Source organism: Choloepus didactylus, chromosome 24, assembly GCF_015220235.1.
Source record: "Choloepus didactylus isolate mChoDid1 chromosome 24, mChoDid1.pri, whole genome shotgun sequence".
NCBI lineage: Eukaryota > Metazoa > Chordata > Mammalia > Pilosa > Megalonychidae > Choloepus > Choloepus didactylus.
The window spans coordinates 21,971,042-21,990,329 of NC_051330.1; the positions used below are offsets into that span (position 1 = coordinate 21,971,042).

Sequence of the window (19,288 nt, forward strand, 5' to 3'; positions counted from 1 at the left end):
TGATTCCTGCACTGGCACCAAAAAAGTCACTTCCCCAACCCCTCACTCCTTGCAACCACCACTGCTGCTGCCCTGGGCACAATCCACTGAGGTAGGAGGGAGGGGGCCTGCCTAAACCCTGGGTCCAACCCAGCCCCTAACCTGCACCTGCCTCTTAAAGCACTACTATGGTCAATTATTTTTACAAGGTTGCTAAGACCATTCAATGGGGAATAGAATAGTCCTTCAACACATGGTGATGGGACACCTGGATACCACATGCAAAAGAATGAAACTGTACCCTCACCTCACATGGTATAAAAAAATTCAAAATATATGAGATACTTAAATATAAGAGCTAAAAATATAAAACTCTTAGAAGAAAACAAAGCAGTAAAACTTTGTGACCTTGGGTTTGGCAAAGAATTCTTACAAATGATACCAAAAGCATGAGCATAAAAGGAAAATAGAAAAATTGGACCTAATCACAATTTTTAACTCTCTGCTTCAAAGAATAATACCAATAGAGTGAGCAATCAGCCAAAGAATAGGAGAAAATATTTGTAAATCATATATCTGATAACAGATTTGTATTTAGAATGCATAGACAATGCTTACAATTCAATAATTAAAAATATAATCTTTAAATGAGCAAAGGATCTAAAGAGATGCATGTTACAATATGCATGACCCTGTATAACTTTATGCTATATGAAGGAACTCAGTAAGAAAAGACATATATTATATGATTTTATTCATATAATTTCAGGATGAGGGGAATCTACAGAGAGAAAGTTGATTAGTGATTGTTTATATTCACAAGCATATGGGGGAATAGGAGGCTGATCCTAGACAGTCCAAAGTTCCTTCTTGTCACTCTGGCTGTAGTTTGTTCTATTCTTTCTAGATGCTCTCCTTTTGAAGTAAGGTTTCTCATGAGAGATTTTTATTTTTTGAAGTAACCATTTAGAGCTCTTTATTTCCCTCTAAGCACTGACTCTGAAGCATCCATGCATTTTGGTATGCTGTACTTTCATTTTCATTTGTTTCAAGATATTTCCTAATTTCCCTTCTGATTGACTCACATGTGTTTTAGGTGTACATTGTGTTATTTGCACCCGTTACAAATATTCTTCTCTCTCTTATTGATTTCTAACTTCATTCCATTGTGGTTAGAGAATAATATGGAATGATCCCAATATTTTTTATTTCATTATTAATTTATTGTTAGTTGGCAGATTAATTTATTAACTATTTAATAACATAATTTATTAGTATAGTTTTCACTATTTTTACATTTTTATTTAATTAACATGAGTCAAATCAGACTTGAATGTCCCAACCCCTAAGTTTTCTAGCTAGATCAAGGCACTTCGAATCTGAATTGGCCCACCTCATAAGTTCAGTGGCCTTAAACTTAAGGAAACCAAGTATGTAATAAATGTGTGCATGCTCAGTGTTTAGACTGTTACCTCCTTATTATCTTCAGACTTCCTGCTTTTGTGTGTTCTGGTTTGCTAATACTGCCATTTTGCAAAACACCAGAAATGGACTGGCTTTTATCAAGGTTTTTTTTGGTTACAAATTTACAGTCTTAAGGCCATAAGGTGTCCAAGGTAGTGCATCTACAACAGCGTACCTTTAAAGGCCATTGGCATCTAGAAAACCTCTGTTAGCTGGGAAGGCATGTGGCTGGCATCTGCTTGCTCCCAGGTTTCATTTTAATGTGGTGTTCCCCAAAATGTCAGACAGCTTTGAATGGTCATCTTCAAAATGTCCCTCTAAGATGCAGCAGCACCAAGCTCCTCCTCTCTGAGCTTTTATGGGGCTCCAGTAAACTAATCAAGACCCATGCTGAATGTGTTCATGGAAATAATCTTACCAAAGATAGTTGGATGGGTCACATCTCCATAGAAACAGCCTAATCCAAAGGTTCCAACCTAATCAACACTAATACATCTGCCCCCACAAGATTTCATTAAAGAACATGGCATTTACTAGGACATAAAAAATCCAAACCAGCTATAAATGTATGAATGCAATAAAACAGTGAAAGTTTTCCCAATTCTGTGAGACACAATTATGGCTCATATTCCTTCTGATCTCCTTGCTTTTTGCTTGAAAATAAATGGACCTTACATTGTATCAAAGAAGACAAAAAACAAGCAAGTTGAAAAAACAAATAAAGGCAGATCTCCCTTTGCATGGTGCCACAGGACTGTAAAAATGACTGTATGAGCTGTAACTGTGTAAACAATCTTACTAATCAATGGGAAAACTTGGGATTATTCTATGACCTGTAAAAATATTTCTGTCCTGACATTAAGGATTTCTTTCTGTTGGTTATACATATATAAAAAATGAAAAAAAAATCATAAAACTAAAATTTGTTTAGAAGACTGTCATTTAAAATACTGAGAATTAAAGTATATTATTTCTTTGTCAAAAACGTTATGAAGAGTAGTTTGAATAATGCTTGCTGCTATTTGTCATTTAACTTTTGTTATGGAGCAAGCATATTTTCTATTCTTTTGTGAATTGTCATACTCCTTTATAAGTTTGTCTCAGCTTCAAACATTTCATCGATTGCCTTTTTGATGTACAATATTTCTGAGTGTTCCTTTAATGGTATGTTTTCCAGCATTACTTTGTCCAAGAGCTCCTCATCCTCTTCTTCACAACCGCTTTTCTCATTTGTGCTTCTCTGGGACTTGCGGAATGTAAGCCTGAGATGGAATGGGCAGGACCCTATATTATGACGACAGGGTAAAAAAGTTCCTTTATTTGGTAGAACTTAAAAATGACCAAAGCATTTCTCTTTCCTTCCCCAAGTTGTGGAAAGCTGACAGTGAGCTTAGATGGGCCTTTCCCTTCCAGGTACAGTAACTGAGGCTCTGCATGGGGAGTCAATGTACACTGAGACTTGAGGATGGGGATATGGGAACAGGGCTCCTGGGCCTGCTCCAGGGCCCAGAGCAACCTCCCAGTCTTTCACTTATGCCAGTATGCTGCAGCTGTGCCTTGAAAGATTGTGATAGTATGGGGACATTCCACTCTCTATGTGTAGCACTGTGGACAATGTCAACAATGAGAGAAGGGAGCCTGCAATTGGGTGGTGTCACCCCCACAGTGGGGGCTCACAAATGTCTGTGCTCAGCAGAGGGGGCTGCAGGAGGATGGGGAGAGTAAATACTTAAAGGGGAATCAGGACAGGCTGATGCTTCCTGATACTCAGCAGCTGTCCTCCCAGTAAGTGAGGCTCCCCACCTCCATATCCTTGCTAGAAGTAAGTAGGGAGAGCACCCTGAGCAAACCTCACCAGAAAGGCCTGGACCCAGTGGGAGCAGATGGGGATGGAGGCTGCTCCCACATGTGAGGCAACAAGAGGAGAGGAGAGCCCAGGGTTGGGGTTGCAGGAGGCAGAGCTCTGCAGTGTCTCAACCATGGCCTGGGCTCTACTCTATTCACCCTCCTCACATTCTGCACAGGTGAGAGATGCTAAGGAGGGGAACTTCTGGGCACCCATGGCTTATCCTCTCTTCCCTCCTGTCCAGGCTCCCCTGGGGCCATGGCCCTGACCCTGTCCCTCTCTGCATGTACCCTCCGACCAGGGTCCTGGCCTCAGTCTGCCCTGACTCAGCCTCCCTCAGCATCTGGGGATCTGGGAGAAATGGTCACCGTCTCCTGTGGAGATGAAAGGAGATATAACTGCCATTGTCACTGGAATCAGCAGTGACAGTGGCATTATAACCAGGTGTCCTGGTACCAGCAGCACCAGTCCCTAAAGACCTAATATCTGAGGTTATTCTCAGACCTTGTGATCCTACTTGATTCTCCCTCTTCAAGTTGAACCAACTAGCCTCCCTGGCCACCCCCATAATGCAGCCACAGGACAAGCCTGTGCATTCTCTTTGCTCATTTGCAAATAGCTCCCTTCCCTTTGAGCTCCAAGTTCAGAAGGAAGCAAGCCCAAAATCCACCTGAGCTCACACATCATCCCCTGCTTGCCCCCCCCAAACACAAGATTGAGTCTGGTGCTGAAGCCAGCCCTGTTCCTTCATCCAAAACAGATTTTTTGAACATGACAGTTGCTTTGTAATGGACTAAATACACTGTGGTTACAAGGTAGCAGGAGAAATGCACCTGTTGCTTCTTTCTGCTTCCAGGGTCCTTAGCAGTCACACAGCCTAGCTCCTCAGTGGCAAGGATGAAGGAAGTGACAGTTTAGGGGGCCGTCTTACCTGAAGATGTCTTACGTTCACTCTGGTCCAACTGTCACTGGCCTTGAGTCTTGAAAGACTTAGTTTCTCAGGTCACCTATAGTTTCAGTGGCCCACTTACACCCATGCCAGAGTGCAGTTGCCACGATGCTCCACAAACAGAAAGACTGTGTTTTTAGCACATCTATTTAAAAGTAATGATCTCTCATGAAAACCTCTGCCAATAGGGCTGAGGAAATTGAAAACTTGAGAGCCAGTCCTGCCTTTTCTGTGTCTCCCCTTTTTGCTTTCAATCTGAGCTCCAGGTCCTTACTGGCTGAGCCAAGGGACAATTTGAGGGCCATGCTCTATGCTCCATCTAAAGTGACTGACTACTCTCCTTCCAGCACTTTGTGCTGCTTTGTTCTCTCCTTGTCAGGGTGCATCTCTCTGTCCCTCTAGGAACAAGGCAAGGTGAATTTGCACCCTGCCCTCCTCCCCAGTTCTGACCCCCAACTTCCTTCATGGCAAGACAGCCAGATTGCTAGGGCCAGAACACTTAATTTCAAGGTGGTTACCCAGTTAGCTAATGAGATCAATCAATCAATATGGATGTGTTAGTTTGATGAATTTTAACTGTGGCTACTTTACCAAGTAGAAGCCTCCAGCTGACCTGAGGGGAGCACATGGTTTCATTTTGCCTTCAAACAAACCCTACATTGTGCTATCCCAATTTTACAGAAGGGAAACAGAGGCACTGGAGGTTAACTGGAGTATAGCCTGAAGTGACTCTATGTGAAAATGGAAAAATCAGGTATTGAACTTCCATGGTTTTGGGTCAAATCACACACTTCTCACCAGGGTGTTCTCACTGTACAGGAGCTGGAGGGAAAGAATGGGGGCTCTGACTCAGCAAGTTCTCCAGAGCTTAGGAGCAAAGAAACATATTTATTAGCATTGGCATTCTTTGTCTAACCAGACCTGGTTTCTGGTTCTTTCTGAGGTGAAACCTCACAAGATCGGGGATTTTGAATGAGGTTGCTTAGGGAACCTGAAAAGGGTTTGTTTTCCTTGGCTGGGGTTGGGGAGGGGATTGGCAGGTGCAGGGTGGGGTAGGGAGGGGCAGGATGGAGAGAGTTGATAGGATGGGGTGAGGATGGTGTGGACAGGACTAGTCCTGGGGTGGGGGAGGAATTGGACTTGGGATGAGGGGATGGGGCTGGGCCTGGGGTGTGTGTAGGAGTCTGGAACTGGCATGAGGGGTGCGTATGGGTGGAGGCTGGGAGTTTCAGTGCAGTCCGCTCCCTCATAACCACACCCACCACATTGTGGGGCTCTGGCATGGGAAGGGGATGTCAAGGCCAGGGCCTACCCTTCAGGCCTACTCTCAAGGTGTCCACTTTCCTCCTTCAGGGTGCAGGGCATTGTCTGTGGGGATGTGCCAGCAATGGGTGAGGGTTGACCCCAGAGCCCCTTCCCCTCCTTCAGAGGAGAGGCCCATCCTGTCCTCAGCCATCCCAGAGACCCACTGCTCTTTACCCTATTTCCCCCCACCCCACTCCCAGAAGTGGCTGCCCCATCCCCCAGTGGTGATGCCCTTAGATTCACTTCTCTCCAGAGGGTTCTTTCCTCAGCCACTCCCTGAACTTTTGTTCTTCCACAGCTTCCACAGAAGTAAAAACTTCCTGTCTTTGCTCTACTCAGCCTCCTGCAACCCTAGTGATTACTTCAGAGTTCTCTTGCCCTTTTTACCTCACCAACAAATCTCTTCTCACATTCTCACCTGGGCCAGAAAATCAGAATGGGTGAGGGGCTCACAGGGCACTGGCCTAAGAGGGTGCAGGGGACAGCACAGCCTTAGGGGTGCCAAGAAGGGAGGGGGTTGTGGGGGTGGAGCAGGGTCTCTGGAGATGTGCCCCTTTGCCAGTTTGTCCTCCTGTCTGTACCTACCATGGGGCCCCAGAGTGCTAGAACATGGCTGTTTGAACGGGTCTGAGTCAGATTTTGGCACCTGCTTCCACTGAGTCTGACCCTGGGGGGCGGGGAAGCTCAGGCTTCCAGACAGATGGGGAGAGCAACATGAGCAGTTTCCTTCCCTGGTGGAGAGATGAGGCAGGGTGAGGGGGGGGCTGAAGGGGAGAGGGGGCCCCAGCCCTGTCTTTCAAACTGGTACAGGGGACTTCTTTGGAATCTTATTTGGAGGGAAATACTCTGCCTGGTTGGTCTGTGCATTGTGGTTTTGGAAAGGGATGGGAGGGAGTGTGGTCTGGTATATATCCCTGCATTTCAAGTGACACTAACTCTTTTATCTCAGACCATAGGATAGTCATGGTGCCTCCAGAATCACAGAGGGGCTGTCAAGCTGTCTTTTCTTTGTGGTCTGCCCTGCTCTTCCCCCACACATGTTCTTGCTCATGAGCCACAAAGCCTCAGGCTCCAAGCTATACAATGAATGAATGAAAGGAGTTAATACATGCCTATAAATGAGGTCATTTCACTTACCCCATTAGATCCAGGGTGCTAATTTGCAAACCCCCATTTTCCTCATCATGGATGGAGACACTCTGTGGCCTCCTCCCTCCTTGACTCATTCAACAAACATTTTTCCCACAGTGGCTGCAGATGCAGTGCTCAAAAGAAACACATTGGCTCTGACTGGTGAGGTTTAGCTGAGTAAACAGGAAAAAAAGTGAAGAAGATCTTTGTTTTGAAGTAGCAAGTTGTATCTATTTCTTAGAGAAAGCCAACTGGGTGATATGCAAAGTTACAAAGGCAGCAGGACATGCTGTTCAATTCCTGATGTGCTTGGCCAATTTGAGAATAGGAAGAATCCATGGATAGGAGGGGAGAGGAGGGAGATGAGAGGGTCAGGGAGGGGGCAGACAGATCATGGGGGAGAAGAAGTAGGAGGGCTGTGTGTTTTTCTAAATGAAAAGAGGATCCCGTGATCTCAATTCCTGATTCATGTTTTATAACTCACTACAATGATGCTGGAAGGGAGCCACTGCAGAGAAAGGAGAACCTTGAGCAAGTATGACCATCATCCAGGCTTGCATGAAGCATAGTCAGGAGACCTACAGAGGTGGACAGTTGGAGGAGGTGTCATGGCATTGTCAGTTTGCAGGAGGTTTAGGTGTGGAGCATGAGGGAAAGAGTGGATGGAGGAAACTAAAACAATTAGTTATGTGTCGCTACATAAAAATTACTCCCCATGTAAGGGTATCTTGGTTATTTTTATTTTTTTTTTATTTTGATTGTGGTGATGAATGCACAACTATATGATGAAACTGTGAGCCACTGACTGTATACTTTGGATGGATTATATTGTGTGTAAATGTATCTCAATAAAATTGCATTTACAAAATTACCCCCAAAACTTAATGGCTCTAAACAACTATATATATTTAGCATGTCAAGGTTACTGTGGTTTAGCTGAGTAGTTCTGGCTGTAGGGTCTCTCATAAGGTCACCCTCAAAAATGTCTGGGTTTGCTTGAATGGGCCTGCAAGATCCTCTCACAAGATGGCTCTCTCGCTGGGAAGGAGGCCTCACTGACTGCATCCACAGACCCTAGACAATTTGAAGGCCCAGGTGTAACCTTCTTGACTGCTGCTCAGAGGGGCTCTGCTTGGCCATGGGATACCCATGGGAGGAAGTGGGGGAGGTCAGGTAATTTCCTTAGCTGGGCCTCCTGTGGGAGCATATCCCCATGCTGGCTGGGGGGAAGCCCGTATGACTACAGCCTTTTATGAGGCCAAGTATAGACTTTCTTACCTGCATCCAGGGTTCTCCTGTGCCCACAGCTCATATTGTGGAGGCTTCTGTGGGTGGAGAGATCTGAGGATATTTTGCCCCCCCCCTTCCTAGTCTTTTTCTGGCTGATATTCCCTTCTGATTATAGGCCCATATTTATAAGATTTTTTTTTCTTTCAACCAATCTGGAAATGTACCTTGTTCTTCTCCAAGGAAAGTACTTTGGGTAAGTAGCCACTTGTCCTAGCAGAACTTCCCAGCATCTGCAGAGTGGGCTGGGCCCTATGCTTCTTTGTTTCTGGTCAGTAGGCACATAGGGGCTGAGCTATCACCCACAGAGCCCCTACCTGTCCTAGAGGGAACCACCCCCATTTGGCTACTTGTAGAGTTCAGCAAATTGTCACTCTGGTTTTGGGAGTGATTGTGACGGCTTCATAGGCAGGAGGGCTTCACCTGGGGAATTCTAAGCAGAGAGGGGGCCCCACAGCAGGGGCTTTCCATCCCAGTTGCTCATCTGAAATATCAGGAAACTTGCCCAGAACTATCTGGCAGCTTTCAGAACATACACTCCACACCTGGAGAGACTGATTCAGTTGGTGTAGGGGAAGGGCCAGGTCATCGGTATTTTTACAAGTTCCCTGACCCTTGCAGCTCAAAATTTGGTTTACATGGGTCACCTGGGAGCTTGTTAGAAATTTGGACCATCAAGCCCAGCACAGAACCACTGTATCAGAATGTGCACTTTTGCAAAATTCACAGGCATTTCATTTAATTCATTGATGCTTAAGAAGCAGGGCCTTGGTTACTCACAAGTGCAGTCACAGGTGAGAAGTACAGACCCAGATCCCTGGCTTTGCTTTGCACCTCCCAACCTCCCTCAACATTGCCCAACATCCAGAAGCCCCTGAAAATCAGGGTGGGATTCCTGGAAACTCTGAAAAGTAATAATTGAACTCCTCTGAATAACTTAATTTCCTGTGTGTGAACTACCTAGAGTCTGTATGTTTAACAAATGTCCCAAGACATTCTAATATTGAGGAATTTTCAGAAATATGATCTAAACCTGTAGTGGTCACAGTTTTCCTTCTTTCCCCCTAGAGTATTTTTGCAAAGTTATGTTCATCATCAAACATTTTTCAGTTGACATACAAAATTTTTCATCATGTAAGTTTAAACCCTGGAAAGGATGTCATTTCTAGCATACTATAAATTTTGATACTGAAACTATTAACATCACTTTTAAAAGTATCCAAAGACTATAAATAGCATAGGGTTTTAACACCTTTTTTTTCAAAAACAAAATGAAACAAAACAAAACACCAGTGAATTAGCATTAAAAGTTAAAACTTTTACTCTGTTGCTTTAACTCCCTCAAATCTTGTTTCTAGTCACTTCCCCCACAGGATTTTATGATAATGTCATGGACTTGATGCATGAAAATCTCATAGTAATTACCCTCTCAAATCTCTCAACACAAAAACACATTTATGAAATTTGTTTTAAAAAATAATTTCCTGGGAGTGTAAGCTTAAATGATTTTTATTCATGTCACTAAAATTATTAATAATATTGAATTGATATAGCAATGAAAATATCTAACAAGTTTTTATATGTAATTTTTAAATGTAAAAAAAAAAACGAAATTCTGTTGGAAATAGGGCTGTTTTTACCCCATAAAGGAAAAAAAAGAAGAAGAAAAAAAAAGAAAAGAAAAAAGAAAAATCTCCAGACGATTCAGGTATGAGCACTTGTTTTAGTTTATTAAACTTGCTGCACGGAGAAAGTCAAAGGGAGCCAAAATCAAGCAAAGCCAAGCCGAAGATTTACTCTTGGTAGGGACATGTAGAAAAACAGAAACGTTAGTAATCATTTCACTAAATTGAAAAGTAAAGTAAAGGGAAAGGTCAATAACTCCACTGAGGGTCTTCTGCAGGAAGAATTTGCTAATTATCAAAAATAAATCTTGATCTCTTAGGCTTTAATGTATTGGAATAGCTAGAAGTAAATACCTGAAACTACCAAACACCAACCCAGCAGTCTGGACTCCTGAAGACAATTATATAATAATGTAGATTACAAGGGGTGACAGTGTGATTGTGAAGACCTTGTGGATCACACCCCCTTTATCTAGTGTATGGATGAGTGGAGGAATGGGGATAAAAACTAAAGGACAAATGGGGTGGGATGGGGGGATGATTTGGGTGTTCTTTTTTCACTTTTATTTTTTATTCTTGTTGTGGTTCTTTCTGATGTAAGGAAAATGTTCAGAGATAGATTGTGGTGATGAACGCATAACTGTGTTATCATACTGTGGACAGTGGATTGTATATCATGGATGATTGTATGGTGTGTGAATGTATTTCAATAAAACTGAATTTAATAAAAAAAAAATAGAAAACCCCAAAATAAATAAACAAACAAACAAATAAATAAATAAATAAATAAACAAATCTTGACCTTTTGTGTTCCCTGCACAGTCAAAGTAGGAAAAAATATCCCTGAACACCTACACGCCCCCACCCCGCCCCGCCGCCGCGTCTAGCACCGCATCCTCGCCCGCCGCCACCGCATTTGCTCCTCACCCTGTGGAAGTTGGCGGGGAGACCCCTGAGTTTCCTAAACACACGGGGACCACTCCCCAAAAGCCAAGGAAACAAGAGAAAATGGCTGTCTTGGACGCGGTTGGCGGCGGCGCCCACGGCGACTATCTGCAGCGGCAGCAGCACAGACAGCGCGGTGGCAGCGGCCGCCAGGACACTCGGCCATCACCACTCGCTCTGGGGACTATCCCTGCAGCAAGACAGGCCGCCATCGCCTGGGCCAGTGAAGAGGAGGAGGCAGCGCCGCAGCCGGGCCGGGAGCTGCCACCACAGGGATGATTTGGTTTCTGCACAGTTAGGAGGAGCAGCAAACCGATGGGAGATTTTGTCAGCCACACACACAACTGTAAATGATGAAGCTAGTAATCAGTACAGATTCCAGGTTCTGCTACTGTGAGTGGGCAGTATGTCCTTCCCCTTCAGAATGTGCATAATCAACAGACGTTTTCTTTTGCGCCAGGATCGGATTCAACAAATGGTACAGTGTCCAATGTTCAGTATCAAGTAATACCACAGGTTTAGTCAATGGATGGTCAGCAGGTTCAAATTGGTTTCACAGGCTCTTCAGATATTGACAGTATAAATTAAGAAAGCTGTCATATTCTGATCATTCCTGGCTCTAATCAAATCTTATTTGCCTGGAACTCTTCCTGCTAATATCCAAAATTTCATACCACAGACTGGTCAAGTCCAGGTTCAGGAAGTTGCAGTTGGTGGTTCTTTTCCTGGCCAAACCCAAGTAGTTGCTAATGTGCTTCTTGGTCTACCAGGAAATATTACCTTTGAAACCCATAGGTAGTGTTGATCTAGATTCTTTGGGACTATCAGGCAGTTCTCAGACAATGACTGGAGGCATTAATGCGGATGGACAATTTGATAAACACAGGACAAGCTATGGATAGTTTAGACAGTTCAGATAGCAATGGTGAGCAGGTTTCTCCTGATACCAATGAAACTAATACTGATACAGATTTATTTGTGTCAATCTCCTCTTCATCACTGTTGCCTGTTACCACAGATAGTACAGGTGTATTATAACAAAACTCAAATAGCTTGACCATTCTGCTGGGCAGTACATTCTTCAGATCTTCAGGAAAATTTTATCCAGTCGCCTGTGTCTGAAGAGACACTAGTTCAGAATATTCAGATTTCTGCAGCCCAGCCTGTTGCACAAGTTCTACAAATTTAGGAGTCTTGGCAGCCACCAGTCAAGCCCAAATTTTGCAAGACATTATACTACAGACAATCCGTTGTGAATGAGTCAGTGGTCAAAATATATCACAACAGGCTTTGTAAAATCTTCAGTTGCAGCAGAATCCTGTGACTATTTTAATTCAAGCACAGACAGTGTCCCTCTCTGGACAAATAACTAGCATTTCAAGTACAAGGGATCCAGAACTTGCAAAATTTGCAGGTACAAAATACTGCTGCCCAACAAATAACTTTGACACCTGTTCAGACAATCATACTTGGTTACATTGCAGCTGATGGAGTCTTGACTTCAACTCCATTTAGTCTAAGCACTGGTCAGTTGCCCAATCTACAGACAGTTACAGTGAACTCTATATATTTTACAGGTATACAGCTACACCCAGGAGAGAATGCTGATAGTCCTCCAGATATTAGGAGCAAGGAAGAGGAACCTGATCTTGGAGAGTGGCAGCTCAGTGGTGATTCTACATTGAACATCAATAACCTAACACAAATGAGAGTACGAGTGGTAGATGAAGAAGGGACCAACAACACCGAGAAGGAAAAAGACTCCAAAGAGTAGCTTGCAACTGTCCCAACTATAAAGAATGTGGTGGTAGAGGTACAAATCTTGCAAAAGATAAGTGGCACATTTGTCATATACCAGGATGTGGTAAAGTCTATGGGAAGACTTCACATCTGAGATCTCATCTGTGTTGGCATTCTGGGGAGTACCCTTTTGTTTGTGACTGGATATTCTGTGATAAAAGATTTACTCAAAGTGATGAATTAAAGAGGCACAGAAGAACATATACAGTTGAGAAGAAATTTGTTATTCCTGAATGTTCAAAACACTTTATGAGAAGTGACCACCTTGCCAAACATAATAAAACATCAAAATTAAAAAGGTATTCACTCTAGCAGTATAGTGCTGGCATCTGTGGAAGCTGCATGAGATGATATTTTGATTATTGCAGAAGGAACAACACTTGTCCTTGCAAATATTCAACAGGGTTATGTTTCAGGGATAGGAACAGTTAATACTTCCACCATCAGCAATTGAGATATCCTTACCAACACTGAAATACCTTTACAGCTTGCCATGGTTTCTGGGAATGAGACAATGGAACAAATTGTATGATATTCCATAGTATATTAAAAATGGTAAATTTGCATGGGTTTTCTAAGTAATTTTGGAATCTAGAAGAAATGAAATTTTACCAAGTTATATATGGAGAAAATTGAATATAGCAATGCAAATGGTAGTCTAACCAAATACATCAATCCTGTGTAGTTTACTGTAAAATGAGAACATCTTGGTATTTATCTATTGTAAGATAAAAATGGTGGGTGAAAGAAATCAGGTAATGGTAAAAAATTTTGTAATCTTCTTGATGACTGGAGTTTTTATTATGCATAACTGTGAAATCAAGTTCCCAAGCAAATATTACATAGAATAGGCTTTATTTAGCTTATCAATTTGTCATCTTGAAGCTAATTATTTTAATTAGGTTAACTGTGTACAATATTTTAAGCATTACTCTTGTAAGATTTTGAAAACTACATTTTAACATGGAATTCTAGGGATAGTCACCTTTTTGTTCACAGCAAGATGAGGCATTTATTTATAAATAGGATGCACATACCTGACATTTCAGGAACATTAGTGCTGGGATTGCCCTATCTCCCTGTTCCCCTCTTCCCCAGGTTCCCTTAGAAACTCAGCCTAGTCATCCATGTTCTTATCAAATTCTGGATTCAGCTTTCTGATGGTGACACCTTGGATCACATCTAGTTTGCCCACAAGCATCTGGCCTACATCCTTGATATCATTATACTTGTGGAGCTGGGAGATATGGTCCTCCAATTAATCCATAATGTAGGTTTCAGATATTAATTGGAAGAACTCTGTGTCCAGCATATCTCTCTTCTCTTTTGGTTTCTGAATGTCAAGCTGCAAGGAATCCTCACTGGCTCCATCGACTAGGCCAGACTTGGGAGACGGCCAAGGGGATCAGAAGATTATGCAGTAACTTTTGAAAAGTCCTGTTTGAGACCTCCTGAGCCCCAGATTCTGGAGACCCCATCTCAGGGGAGTCTGCAGTGCAGGAGAGTCCAGGGTGAGAGCCAGAGAGGGGCCTGAGACCTGCAAAGTAACTGGAAGTCTGGTCCAGAGATGAAAAAATGCCATAGTGGAGATGTGTACACTGCTAGTTAAATGCTGTTGAAAACCGAAGTTTAAGATTTAGTTTGCCAAAATAATGTGTTTTTAATCATATTTTTGTTGTAGAATATAACATATATACATAAAAGTGATAACTTTCAGAGTGCAATTTAACAAGTATTTACAGATCAAATTTTAAAGAATATCATAGAACACAATTCCAGTTTCAGTTATTTCCTTATTATGAAATATAACATATATATATATAAAAAGGTATTATCTTTCAAAGTATGATTTAACAAGTAGATATATAGGAAATTTCCAAAGTTATTATGAGTTATAGTACCATAGTTTCAGTTATTTCCTTATAGTGAAATATAACATACATACAAAAAGGCATAGCTTTCAAATTACAGTTCAATGAGTGTCTATAGAACAGACTTCCAAGGATGCTATGGGTTACAATTCCACCATTTCAATTCTTTCCTTCTAACTATTCCAACACTCTAGCAACTAAGACTGAGAAAATTATATAAAGGTTCAGCATTCATAATCCTCTGTTAAATTCTGTTGCTACCCCTGACTCTAGTTCAATCACTTTCCCCATTATCAGGCATGCCCAGGCAGCAACCACCCTAACCTGTCCATGCTGAAAAGGGGTGTCAGCCTTACGAGCAAAGGGGACATATTTAGTTGATGTTCTTGAAGGGGTTACTGGCCCTGGGTTTAGGGCCACAGCTGGCATAGGTGAGCTATTAAAGATTTAATTTTCTGACAAATAAACTTAGTGAAACTTTTATAGAATCTCAGACAGGGATCTGGGTATTCTTTAAGGTTTTCGGACTACTATTGACTTGGGCTTATCATGTTGTGATCATTTGTCATATCCACATAAAGTTTGCATAGGAGTAACCTCCAGGACAGCCTCTTGACTCTATTTGAATTCTCTTAGTCACTAAAACATTATTTTGTTGCCTTTTCCCCCCTTTTGGTAAAAAAAGGCATTCTCAATCCCTTGATGCCAGGGTCAGGCTCATTCCTGGAATCCATGTCCCATATTGCCAGGAAGGCTCATTCATCTTGGTGGTTCTTTCCCATGTTGGGGGCAGGGTGATGAATTTATTTGCAGTGTTAGGCTTAGAGAGAGAAAGTCCACATTTGTATGACAAAAGAGGTCCTCTGTAGGTGATGCCTAGGTGTAATTGCAGGTGGGCTTAGCCTCCTCCTTATATCCATAAATTTCATCTGAGCAAGCCTCAATATTGAGGGCTTGACTTATATACAAGGGAGTACCTAAGATCACATAGTGAATGTTATCTGTAAGTAGAAACTGCAGATCCAAGCCAGGAGCCACCTTCCCCCATGACCTGAACTACAAAGCCTCACAGTGCTAGAGAGCAGCACTCTCTGAGCAAGTGAATATAGCTCAGCTGAGCTCCAACTGAGGTTTTTGGATTGCTCAATAAAAGCTCTGAATCCCCAAGAAACAGAGGCTTTTGGTGACAACTGACCTTGGAGAGCCAGAGGAGCTCTCTGGGATGGAGGGGAAGCCCAGAGGACCAGATGCAGTCCCTGGCTAATGGGGAAAAGAGGGGGTGGCTGTAGGCTGACCCTGAAGGGGGTTTTCTGTCCTGTTTTCAGCTCAGTGGAAGGGATCTCAGCCATTTTCAATTCTCAGGACTCAGACCCAGACAAGGGTGGAGATAGAAGAGTCAGAGACTACTCAAATGCTAATGACCTCTCCTTAGGGGGTGTATCTTTCCTAAGAGGAAAGAGGCAGGGCCCAGCTTTACTACCCACCTTCCACTTAGAACCAGACCACAGAGCCTGTGGAAAAACAGCCACATGCCACACCTCCTTAAACCAGTCTGGAGCTACAGGCTGATAGGCACCACCTGCTGGGCAGATAAGCACAGTGACTTGAGGCCTCACAGGGTGTACCAATCTTCTAAGACACACTCTTAGGGAGACCTGATACTATTGCCTCCTTTCAAGACCTGAGCACATTCTGGTCTGGGAAAACCTGACTGGGGTAAACAAAGAAACCAGATGCCTAGACAACAGAAAACTACAACCCACACTAAGAAAAATGAAGTTATGGCCCAGTCAAAGGAACAAACTTGCACTTCAACTGAGATACAGGAATTGAAACAGCTAATGCTAAATCAATTCACAAAGTTTAGGGAAGATATGGCAAAAGAGATGATGCATATAATGAAAACACTGGGCATACAGAAGGTAGAAATTGAAAGTTTGAAAAACCAACTGGCAGAATCTATGGAAATGAAATGCACAAGAGATGAAAGGAACAATGGAGACATAAAACAGCAGATCTCAAGAAGCAGAAGAAAACACTCAGGAACTGGAGAACAGGGCAGCTGAAAAACCTACACACAAAAGAACAGATAGAGGAAAGAATGGAAAAATATGAGCAGTGTCTCCAGGAACTTAAGGACAAAACAAAAAGACGGAATCTATATGTCATGGGTGTCTCAGAAGGAGAAGAGAAGGAAAAAGGGACAGAAGCAATAATAGAGGAAATGATCAATGAAAATTTCCCATCTCTTATGAAAGACATAAAATTATGGATCCAAGAAGCACAGCACACCCCAAACAGAAGAGATCTAAATAGGTCTATGCCAAGACAGTTAATAATCAGATTATCAAACATCAAAGATAAAAAGAATCCTGAAAGCAGCAAGAGAAAAGTGATCCATCACATACAAAGGAAGCTTGATAAGACTATGTGTGAATTTCTCAATAGATATCATGGAGGCAAGAAGGAAGTGGGGTGATATATTTAAGATACTGAAAGAGAAAAACCACCAACCAAGAATCCTATATCTCACAAAACTGCCCTTCAAATATGAGGGAGAGCTTAAAATATTTTCTGAGAAATAATGACAGAGTTTGTGAACAAGATACCTGCTCTACAGGACACACTAAAGAAGCACTGCAGGCAAAAAGGAAAAGATATGAGTGAGAGGTTTGGAACACAGTTTTGGGAGATAGCAGCTCAGCAATGTAAGTACACTGAACAAAGATGACTGTGAGTATGGTTGAAAGAGGAAGGTTTGGATCATGTGGGACACCAGAGGAAGGATGAAAGTTAAAGACTGGGACTGTATAACTCAGTGAAACATAGGATGTTCAATGATTGTGAAAAAAGGTACAAATATATTTTTACATGAGGTAGAATAAATGAATGTCAACATTTCAAGGTGTTAAAATGGGGTGGGATTGGGAGAAAATACAATCAATACAAATTAGAGACTAAAGTTAAGAGAAACATTGTATTATGCTTCCTTTAATTTAACATAGTATACCAAAGCTAAATGCAAATGTGGCTGGACATAGGAGAAGGGTATGGGACTCTTTGCATTGGTGATGTTGTCTCTTTTTTCTACTTTAGTTTAATGCTATCTTTCCTTTTGTTACTTCCTAGCTGTGATGTTTTGTTTTGCTTTGTTTTTCTCTTTCTTTTTCTGTTTCTCTTGTCTCTGTACCTTCTTTGACTCTTCCTTCTCCTTAGTGGAAGAAATGGAGATGTCCTTATATAGATAGTGGTGATGGTGGTGAATACACAAATACATGACTATGCAGGGAACCCTTGATTGTTTACTTAGGATGGAATGTATAGTGTGTAAACAAAACCATCTTAAAAAATATGTTGATGAAGAAACCTTGAGGGCACTATATTGAGTGAAAGAAGACAGACTCATAAGGACAAATATTGCAGGGTCTCACTGATATGAACTAATTATAGTATGTAAACTCATAGACATGGAATATAAGTTATCAGGATATAGAATGAGGCTAAAGAATGGGGAGCAGTTGCTTATTATGAGCAGAATGTTTGACTAGGGTGAACTTAAGCATTTGGAAATGGACAAAGTAGATGGTAACATGTAAAAATAACAGTGCTGAAAGGTGTGTGAATGTGGTGGACAGGGTAAGCTCAAGAGCCACATATGTCACCAGAAGGGAGGTTGGAGGTTAAAATATGGGAATGTATAAAACAGTGAATCTTGTGGTGGACAATGTCTGTGTTTAACTGTACAAATATTAGAAATATTTCTCATGAACAAGAACAAATGTTATGACACTATAACTAGAAGTTAATAATAGATGGACATATAGGAAAAAATATATGCCTTTTGCAAACTACTACAGTTAGTAGTATTTTCACATTCTTTCATCAACAGTAACAAATGTCCTATAACAATACTATGAATCAATAATGGAGGGGAGGTGGTTAGAGGTATGGGAGGATTTGAGTTTCCATTTACTGTGTGTATGTGTTTTATGGAGTAATAAAAATGTTCAAAAATTGAAACAAAAATAATTGTGTTAATGGATGCACAGCTGTATGATGGTACAATGGGCAATTGATTGTACATTTTGTATCTTTGGCTAGCTGTAAGGTATATGAATAATCTCCATATAAAAATGAATAAATTAAAAAAAATCACATGAATGTTTCCCCCCACTTGTTATATTAAAGGGAGAGCTATAATTCCTAGATTCCATACACTTTTGACAAAATGAGCTGTGTGTTTTGAAATCAGTTAAATTCAATAAATTGTACTATTTGCATTGTTTTCAACATCATTGTATTCTTTCTAGGTATTTTTCTTTTGTTACCAGCCTTTGTTCATAAAAACAAATCTTCGTATGTAACCAAATGCAGACCAGTTCTATGCAGAGTAATGATAAGATTACCTTCTAGTGCTACTATAAATGGTTGTACAAATATAATATTTGAATTACTAAGTTTCAGTGGCTTATTCTTTACAAATGTTTAAAAACATGGCTTTTCTAATTAGGTAGTGTATTTTTTTAAATCTTGGAGGCCTTTAATTGCTGCAAAATGATGTTGGTTTTTTGCTAAAATATCTTATGACCTCCTTAAAGGTGTGAGTTGAATGTACATCACAAAAAGATATTAAATGCAGGTATTCATTAACTATCAAGTCATGTAAAAAGTTTCATGTTGGACATAAAAGAGTTCTTTAAATGAGTTTCTTGGGTTTAGGGCTTTGGAGTATGTAAATACTAGATTTATAAATGGTTTGTGCTTATTTTACATTTCTAGGAGGTTCCTATCAGCAAGGTGGAAGTATGGTCCAATAAATAAATTTCTTGTAGTTTGTATAGGTTTGTTCAAATGTGAAACATTTTCTAACTACCCTGTATGTTAGAAACTATTATTTTCCAGAATGTTGTGTTTCATTCTGTAGGTTATTTCTTTATTGTCACATTCATAATGCTGATATTTATATGTAAGTTGTGCATGTTGTAGATAAAGGAGGCTGTACTTAACACAGATTCTCATTAATATTGTACAGCTAACTTTGACTCTATTTCTGATGTTGCAAGCCATTTTGTTTTTTCATTGTATG

General features: G+C 41.3%; 1 pseudogene; it reads left to right on the top strand.

Moving 5' to 3' along the window:
* Positions 1 to 7,211: 7,211 nt before the first annotated feature.
* LOC119519947 lies at positions 7,212 to 12,863 on the top strand (annotated as a pseudogene).
* The last annotated feature ends 6,425 nt before the right edge of the window (positions 12,864 to 19,288 follow it).